We start from the raw sequence: 9,436 nt of genomic DNA, 5'->3' as shown, positions 1-9,436 counted from the left end.
GTTGGATATTGAGATGTAGTTACGCCATTCCATTAATAGCTTCTGCAGTAGACTTTTTCTCTTAGAAGTGACTACTTACCACAATTAGTATCTTCTCTCTTGGAAGTGGAGATTAACGTCTCTTTCTAATTGAGGAAATCCATTTGCAGAACTTTAACTTGGCTTAAACGTTACTTCATCATGATTAACAATTCTGATTAGAGTCTTTGTGTATCTGGAGAATCTTGCTTCTGATGTTATTTCTTGACAGTTCAGATGGCGCTGATAACTTCCAGAGTTTACAGAGGGCATTTGTTCAGAGTCAGAGCTTCTAGACTTTACTTCATGTTCAGATGCTTCTGATACTTTGCAGTTTTGTCCAGAGTCAGAGCTTCTTGAAACGAGATTCCTCTTTAGATGCTTCTGATACTTGAGATTTTGCATCTGATCTTGTTTTGCATCTGATGACATCATCAGATTTATTTCTTCTTTCTTTAGAACCCTGCACACTTAGAAACTTTTCGTTAGGGTGCCATTTTTGGTTTCATCCTTTGTTATCATCAAAATCATGGAGTCTGTTGTAGAACACTTTTTGTTCTTACAATCTCCCCCTTTTTGATGATGACAAAACAAATAAAATTATCAGATGAAACATGCAAAATATTAGATCAGATAGACAAAAGCTCCCCCTGAGTTAGTACTAGGGAGTTCAGAAGTTCTTACCAGAGCTTTTCAAGCAATGAGATTTCTGAAAACTTTCTGCAATTTCTTAATTTTAATGTTAGAGTTATTTAATCAGAGCTATTATTTAATCAGAGCTATTTATATCAGAACTATTTCTATAATTGTTGCAGAATGCTTAAGGTTTTAGACATAATTTTCATCAGAGCTATTTAATAATTTCTCCCCCTTTTTGGCATAATCAAAAAGGCATAAAAAATAAAAAGAATAATAAAGAGAAAAATAATTCATTAAAAAGCACAAAGGCAAACAACAGTCAAAACATCAGATTCAAGAGAATATCAGAGCTAAAAAAGAAGACAGAAGCAAAAACATTAGGCAAGCAAACAAAATAAATCCTAAGTGCCTAAGGGTTTGGAGGTTGAGGAAGTCTCTGAAGCAACATGGCAAACATGTTCTGGATGTTTTCATTCAGAGCATCTTGCTTGTCCATCCTGGCACGAAGTTCATTCTGATCTTTCTTGATCTCTTGCTGATCTTGCTTGATCTCCTTCAGAGTGTTAAGAATCAGAGGGATCGCAGAGGAAGACTCCCCCTGAATCAGAGCCTGCTGAGCTTCAGCTTCAGCAGCAGCTTGGGCTTCTGCATCTGCCTTAGCCTTGGCTTCAGCTTCCTGAATCCTTAGAAGTTCTGCTTCCTTTTCCAGGCGTTCTTCTTCCAACCTCTTTGCTTCTTCTTCAGCTTCCCTAGCCAATCTTTCCTCCTCTAACCTTCTGGCCTCAGCTTCTCTAGCCAGTCTCTCTTGGAGTCTTTCCTCAGAGTCTCTGATGTAGCCATTTCTGACTTGTTCAGAGATACTCTTCAGCCTATAAGACTCAGAGGTCATCCAACTAATGACTCTGTTCCAGTGTGTCCTAACAGATTTAGGATCATCACTAACTTCAGAGTTTTTAGCCAGAGACTTGATCTTCTGGACTGAAGCTTCTGCAACCTGTATAATGGCCTCCTCAAGGGTAGGTATGGTAAGTTCAGGTTCAGGTTCAGGTGAATGAGGTGGAGAGTTTTGAGGGCTGAGATTTAGAGGTTGAGGTTCAGTTTGTTGAGGTTCAGATTCTGCTTGAAGTTCAGAATCCGCGTCTGGTTGAAGACTGGGGGATGAAGCATATAGTGGATTTAGGTCTAATGGGTCAGAGTCTGGTCCAGGTACAGCGGGAATAAATGGTGGAGTGATATTAGAGGTGAATGGATTAGATGGTTGAGTTTCAGAGGGTAAGGTTGTTGTTTGTTGTGGTGGAAGTGAAGTTTGGAGGGGTGAGGTTACTTCAGATTGTCGTGTGGGTTGTGGAGCGAAATTTTTAGCATAAATTTCAGCTATTGTTGGGGAGTTTGGGTCAGAGTGTTCTTGGTCAGAGGACTCTTGTTCAGAGAACTCTTGGTCAGAAGAAGGGGAAAGGTAAGGAGGTGATTCATATTCAGAGGATGAGGAAGAGCTGTGGTGATATAGTTGATTAGGGTCAGAGGTTGTTGTGAAATTACGAGCAATTTTTAGAACAGGTGGAGGTTGAGAGGTTCTGATGGTTGAAGGAGGGATTTCAGAGGTTGTAAATATTGGTTGAGAGGAGAGAGGGTTAGAGGAAGCCATTATAGATTCAGAAGAGACAGGAGGAATAGACTTACCAGAAGAGACATTCAGAGGTGCTGAAGCTTTGGTGCCAGAGGTTTCTCCAAGTCTGGCTTTCTTTGCCTTCCTTGCTTCCTCAGCTATCTTCTTCTCAGAAAGACCTCTTTTGTATCTGACCAAATCTTCTACAGAGTCCAGACAGTCTTCAAGGCGGAAATCAGAAATATCAATGCCTTCATCCAGACGATCCTGAAGGTAGATAGCAATGGCATCTCTGGGTTCATTCTTGAAGAACCTTTCAAGGCCATGAGGCATCTTCCTCTGATCTTTCAGAGCTTCCCAGGTCACATCCATAGTGGGCTTGACTCTGATGTCTTTGATGATTCCCATACTCCTCAGATTTTTGGCATTCAGAGGCTTTCCAACGTCAATTGCCAGATCATCCATACATCTGGTCTTCTCCAGAGCATCTACCAGCCCATGCTCAATGAAGATGTCAGAGAGCAATCTACCCAGAGGAATGTAGGATCTGGGCTTCATGTTATTCCTGGTTTCTCTGACTGAATCCCTCAGATATCTGAAGAGGAGAACAGGGAGGTTGATAGGGATACCCTTCTGAATACAGTAGAGGATGCATTTCTGATCAGCATTTATGTAATCTGAAGAGTTGGAGGCTGGACGATGATGGATTGTTCCCAGAATAATTTTCAGCCAAACTCGGAGGTTCTGATGAAGCTCCTTGTTCTTAGAGGGGTTTCCTTCAACATTTGCTTTGAAGATTGTAGGGTTAATGACTTCTGTGATGCGCTTGGACCTTGGAGGAATGTTGTAAATCCTCTTACCTCCAGCTTTCTCCATGTTTAGCAAGGAAGCAATTGATGCTTCAGTGATGACAATCTTCACACCCAGAACAAACGAGACAATGAACTGGTCATCAGCATCTGCACATCTCCAGAACTCCTTCACCAGAAGAGGATAGATTGGACCATAAAGCCTGTCGAAGTAGGTTTCCCAACCTTGCTTGCGAAGATCTTCAGTAAGATCAACACCGTTTCTTTTCAAGTTCTCAAAATCCACCAGTGATTCACACAGTACATCCAAACCTTCAAAGGGAGTTGAAAGGTTTATGTGTTGTTCACGTTCAAGAATGTGAGGTTCTTTGTAGACTGGGGTTGTGGTAACGTCTATAACCATGGGTGTTTGAGTGTTTGAGGTTTGGGGATTAGAAGCGGCTTCCATTTGTTGGGAGAAGTTAAAAACTTCTTGCTCTTGAGGATTCATGAAGAAAATTGATGAAGAAGATGAAGAACTGAGAAGGTTGCAGAGAAAACTTCGAGAGAGGGTTTAGGGTTTAAGAGTGAGTGAGAGTGATAAGTGTGTGAAATGTGAGAAAAGTGTTTATATACCTAAGGGTAAAAACACATGCAAAACGACACATTTAATTGCGTTGGAACAGAACACAAGATTTGCACGCTAGGGGGGAAAAATGATTATAGCTAATAAATGAATGTCTAATCCCAACAGTAAGCACACTGCTCGAGGAGATTTCAAGCGTTCTGACCTTTGATTTCTTTTGACAGCTGTCTAGAAGTTCTAGGGTTAGACGCATGTTCCCCACGTGTTGATGTATCTGATCTTCAGGAATACCAAAGGATTTCTGAAGATTTCTAACTCAGATATCTTCTTAACTTGGTAGAAGTATCAGAGTCAGAGGCAGAAGTGTATTTGTTTTTATCAGAGTCTCATTTTACATGTTCAGAGCCAAATTTTACTCAGGACAATTTTTAATGTTCAGATTTTCTAAGATGAAAAGAAATCTATCTTCAGCTAGAGGCTTAGTAAAGATATCTGCCCATTGATGTTCTGTATCAATGAACTTCAGCGTTACTATCCCTTTCTGAACATAGTCTCTAATAAAATGATGTTTTATTTCTATGTGTTTGGCTCTGGAATGTAGAATGGGATTCTTACTTAAACAAATAGCAGCAGTATTATCACAAAAGATAGGAATGTTACTCTCAAATATCTGAAGATCTTCTAGCTGATGCTTCATCCAGAGCATCTGAGTTGTGCACAGTGATGCTGAGATGTATTCTGCTTCTGCAGTTGATAGAGCAATTGTTGACTGTCTTTTGCTAGCCCAGGAGATTAAGTTGTTTCCCAGAAGCTGGCAATTTCCAGAAGTACTTTTTCGTTCTATTCTATCTCCTGCATAATCTGCATCACAATAACCAGAAAGCCTATACTCTGATGTTTTCTCATACATCAGGCCCAGGTTAGGAGTTCCTTTCAGATACTTAAGAATTCTCTTAACAGCTGTTAAATGAGATTCTCTAGGATCTGATTGGAATCTGGCACAAAGACAAACGCTAAAGAGAATATCAGGACGAGTAGCAGTTAGATAGAGAAGAGAGCCTATCATACCTCGATAGAGCTTCTGACAAACCTTGTTGCTTACCTCTTCCTTTTCCAGAATGCAAGTTGGGTGCATAGGAGTCTTTGCAGAGTTGCATTCAGACATATCAAACTTCTTCAGAACATCTTTAATGTACTTGCTTTGATGAATGTACGTGACTTCTGGAGTTTGATTGATTTGAATTCCCAGAAAGAACTTTAGTTCTTGCATAAGACTCATTTCAAATTCTGCCTGCATTAACTTAGAAAATTCTTGGCAAACAGAGATATTAGCAGAACCAAAAATAATGTCATCAACATAAATCTGGCATATCATGAGATCATTATTAAGGTTTTTACAGAAGAGTGTAGAATCAACTTTCCCTCTGATAAAATTTTGTTCCAGAAGAAAATTGCTCAGACGTTCATACCAAGCTCTGGGAGCTTGTTTAAGTCCATATAAAGATTTTTTAAGTTTGAAAACATGTTCTGGAAAGTTTGAATTTTCAAAACCTGGAGGTTGATTTACATACACTTCTTCTGAGATATAACCATTAAGAAATGCACTCTTGACATCCATTTGGTATAATTTTATAGAGTGATTAATAGCAAATGATACAAGAAGACGAATAGACTCTAACCTTGCGACTGGAGCAAAAGTTTCATTATAATCAATACCTTCTTGTTGACTATAACCTTGAGCTACCAGTCGTGCTTTGTTTCTGACAACTTCTCCTTTCTCGTTCAGTTTGTTTCTGAAAACCCATCTGGTTCCAATGACATGAGTGCCTCTGGGTTTAGGAACGAGATCCCAGACATCATTCTTGGAGAATTGATCTAACTCTTCTTGCATAGCTGCCACCCAATCATTATCTTGAAGAGCTTCATCACAGGACGTAGGCTCAATCAGAGACACTAGTCCCAGAGGAATATCTTCAGAAGTTCTGAAGGTAGATCTGGTTCTAACAGGTTCATCTTTGTTTCCCAAAATCAAGTCTTCAGATACGTTGCTACGACTCTTGACTTTCCTTGGAATTTCTGGAGATTTAATTTCTTCAGAGTCTGGAGTGACAGTTGCTTCTGGAGTTTTCTCAGATTCTACCAGAGTGATCTCTAAATCTGCAAACTTTTCAACTAGCTTTGACTTTTCAGGGTCAAGCTTATCATCAAATCTAACATGAATTGATTCCTCCACAATTTTGGTTTCTGTGTTGTATACTCTGTAGCCTTTAGAGCGTTCGGAGTATCCTAACATAATACCTTTCTGTGCTTTGGAATCAAACTTGTTCAGATGTTCTTTAGTATTTAATATAAAGCAAATGCATCCAAAAGGATGAAAATATGAAATGTTGGGTTTTCTTCCCTTACACAGTTCATAGGGAGTCTTATCCAGAATAGGTCTAATAGAGATTCTATTCTGAATGTAACACGCTGTATTTACAGCTTCTGCCCAAAAGTGCTTTGCTACATTTGTTTCATTGATCATGGTTCTGGCCATTTCTTGGAGTGTCCTATTCTTCCTCTCTACAACTCCATTTTGTTGTGGAGTTCTAGGGCAGGAGAAATCATGGGATATTCCATTAGAATCAAATAATTCTTCAAAATCTTTATTTTCAAATTCTCCACCATGATCACTTCTGACTCTAACAATTTTAGAGTCAAATTCTTTTTGCACTTTAGAACAGAAACTGGTGAATACAGAGTGAGACTCACTCTTGTGCCTTAGGAATTTTACCCATGTCCAGCGGCTGTAATCATCAACGATTACAAGTCCATACTTCTTTCCATTGACTGATGCTGTTTTCACAGGACCAAATAAGTCAATGTGAAGAAGCTCCAGAGGCTTGGAGGTAGAAACAACATTTTTCTTTTTAAAAGATGTTTTTGAAAACTTTCCTTTCTGACAAGCTTCACACAGAGCATCTGAAGAAAACTTCAGTTTAGGTAAGCCTCTGACTAACTCAAGTTTAGTTAGCTGAGAAAGTTTTCTCATGCTAATGTGGCCTAAGCGTCTATGCCATACCCATTGCTCTTTGTGAACTGACATTAAACATTTAACATTTTGATTTTTTAAATCAGAAAGATTTATTTTATAAATGTTGTTTTTCCTCTTGCCTGTGAAAAGGACAGAGCCATCGTTCTGACTAATGGCTTTACACGTTTTTTGATTAAAGATTACATCATAACCATTATCACTTAATTGACTTATGGATAACAAGTTATGCATTAATCCTTCTACATAAAGAACATCAGATATAGAGGGAAGAGTACCGTTACCAATAGTTCCGGAGCCTCTGATCCTTCCTTTCTGATCTCCTCCAAAGCCTACGAAGCCAGCGTCTTTAAGTTCCAGGCTTTGGAACATAGACTTTCTTCCCGTCATATGTCGCGAGCATCCAGAGTCCAGGTACCATGACTGGTGTCTGAACTTTGCTGCATAGGATATCTGCAACATAGATAATCTTATCTTTCGGTACCCAGAATCTCTTGGGTCCTTTCAGATTAGTTTTCCCAGAGTTTCTTACAACTTTGGGTCTTCTAGCATTTTTAAATTTGTGTTCTTGTGTGTGTGTGTAGTGGTATGAAAAAGGCGATTTAATTTGGTTACTGGTAGAGGTTTTATTTTCCTCAGAATCATACCCAATTCCCCTTTTATTATTCTGACCTACTCCATAAATCATGGATGCCATAATACTCCTATTTATCCCATTCTTCAGAAATTGTTGAAAGGCTTCTTCATATTTATAAATAATTTCATTTGAAGTTTGTGGTGCTTGAGACAACACTTCTTCTAATTCTAAGCTTTTCGTTTTAGCTTCATCTCTTTCTAACGTTAAAGATATGATTGTATCATCTCTTGTTAGAATTGTTGTCTCAAGTTTACTACACTCTTCAGATTTTGCTTTAAGAAGACCTTTAATGTTTTTAACTTTTTGTTTTAATTTCTGAAGAGAGGTAAGAGTTTCTGATAAACATGATTCTAAGTCAGATCTAGAAAGTTCAGAAAATACCTCTTCAGATTCTTCATCTGAGCTGCTGGATGTGGTAGCCATAAGAGCTACGTTGGCCTGTTCATCAGAGTCAGATTCTGATGATTCGGATTCACTATCGTCCCAGGTGGCCATTAATCCCTTCTTTGTTCTGAAGGCATTTTTCTTGAAGCTTTCTTTCTTAGAGTTATCTTTCTTCAGCTTGGGGCATTCATTTCTATAATGACCTGTTTCTTTACATTCAAAACAGGTAATATCTTTATTAGGTTTACCTTTTGAAGTTGACTCTGATCTATCCCCTCTGGGTCTTGATCTTCTGAAGTTGTTGTTGTTCCTTCTTTTCCAGAGTTGCTTAACTCTTCTGGTTAGTAAGGACAGTTCTTCTTCATCATCAGAGTCTTCAGGTTCAGAGTCGTCAGTATCTGCAGTTTCTGCCTGGAGAGCTTTGGTTCTGTCTGACTTCCGTCTTTCAGGTCTGGACTTCAGCGCCACTGACTTGTTCCTTTTCTGAGGCTCATCCTCCTCTAGTTCTATCTCATGGCTTCTGAGAGAACTAACAAGTTCTTCAAGGCTGATACTGTTCAGATCCTTTGATAACTTCAGAGCAGTAACCATAGGTCTCCATTTCTTTGGCAGACTTCTGACAATCTTCTTAACATGATCTGCAGTCGTGTATCCTTTGTCTAGCACTTTAAGACCTGCAATAAGAGTTTGGAATCTGGAAAACATAGCTTCTATAGCTTCGTCATCTTCCATCTTGAAGGCTTCATATTTCTGGATCAACGCCAGAGCCTTCGTCTCCTTGACTTGGGAGTTTCCTTCATGGGTCATCTTCAGAGAGTCAAGTATATCTTTAGCCGTCTCTCTGTTGGTGATCTTTTCGTATTCGTTGTATGATATAGCATTTAGAAGTATTGTTCTGGCCTTGTGATGATTTTTGAACTCACGTTTCTGATCTTCTGACATTTTGCTTCTGGGAACTTCAGCTCCATTTAAGGTTGGAGGTTTGTATCCATCTGTGACAATGTCCCAGAGGTCAGCATCATAACCCAGAAAGAAACTTTCGATTCTATCTTTCCAGTAATCAAACTTTTCTCCATCAAAAACAGGAGGCTTGGCATTGTAAGAATCTTTCTCATTTGAGTGGGCCATTTGTTTTTCTCGCACTGGATCTCTCTACACGGTTAAGTGTTTGATTTGAAAATCAATAACAGAGCCGGAGCTCTGATACCAATTGAAGGTGAGAAAAACAAGAAAGGGGGGGTTTGAATTGTTTGAAAAATAAGCGCTTTTGCAAAATGAAATCACACAATGATTTTATACTGGTTCGCTTATAACACAAAGCTACTCCAGTCCACCCGGCCAAGGTGATTTCGCCTTCAACAAGGACTTAATCCACTAATCTTGAAAGATTACAAACAACCCCTAAGAGAGAAGAAAATCTCTTAGTCCTCTCAAGTCTACAGACTACAAAGAGTCACTTGAGGAAATCAAATAAAAATTAGATACAAGATGTGTAATCTAGAGTGCTTCTAAGAAAGCAAATATTACAAACTTAAGAACAAATTTTTCACTTGATAAGCAAAAGCTTAGTGAAATTCTTTGAAGAACAAAGATGTTTTTCTTGAGCGTGATATAATTTCAGTAGTTTTGGCTAGTGATTTCTTGTTGTGCTGAATGAGATTTCTTCTCTATTTATAGGAGTTGAAGTAGAGTTGAAGTAGCGTTGAATCTGTTGGATATTGAGATGTAGTTACGCCATTCCATTAAT

Source organism: Lathyrus oleraceus, chromosome 3 (genome assembly GCF_024323335.1).
Source record: "Lathyrus oleraceus cultivar Zhongwan6 chromosome 3, CAAS_Psat_ZW6_1.0, whole genome shotgun sequence".
NCBI lineage: Eukaryota > Viridiplantae > Streptophyta > Magnoliopsida > Fabales > Fabaceae > Lathyrus > Lathyrus oleraceus.
This window is presented reverse-complemented; position numbering follows the sequence as displayed.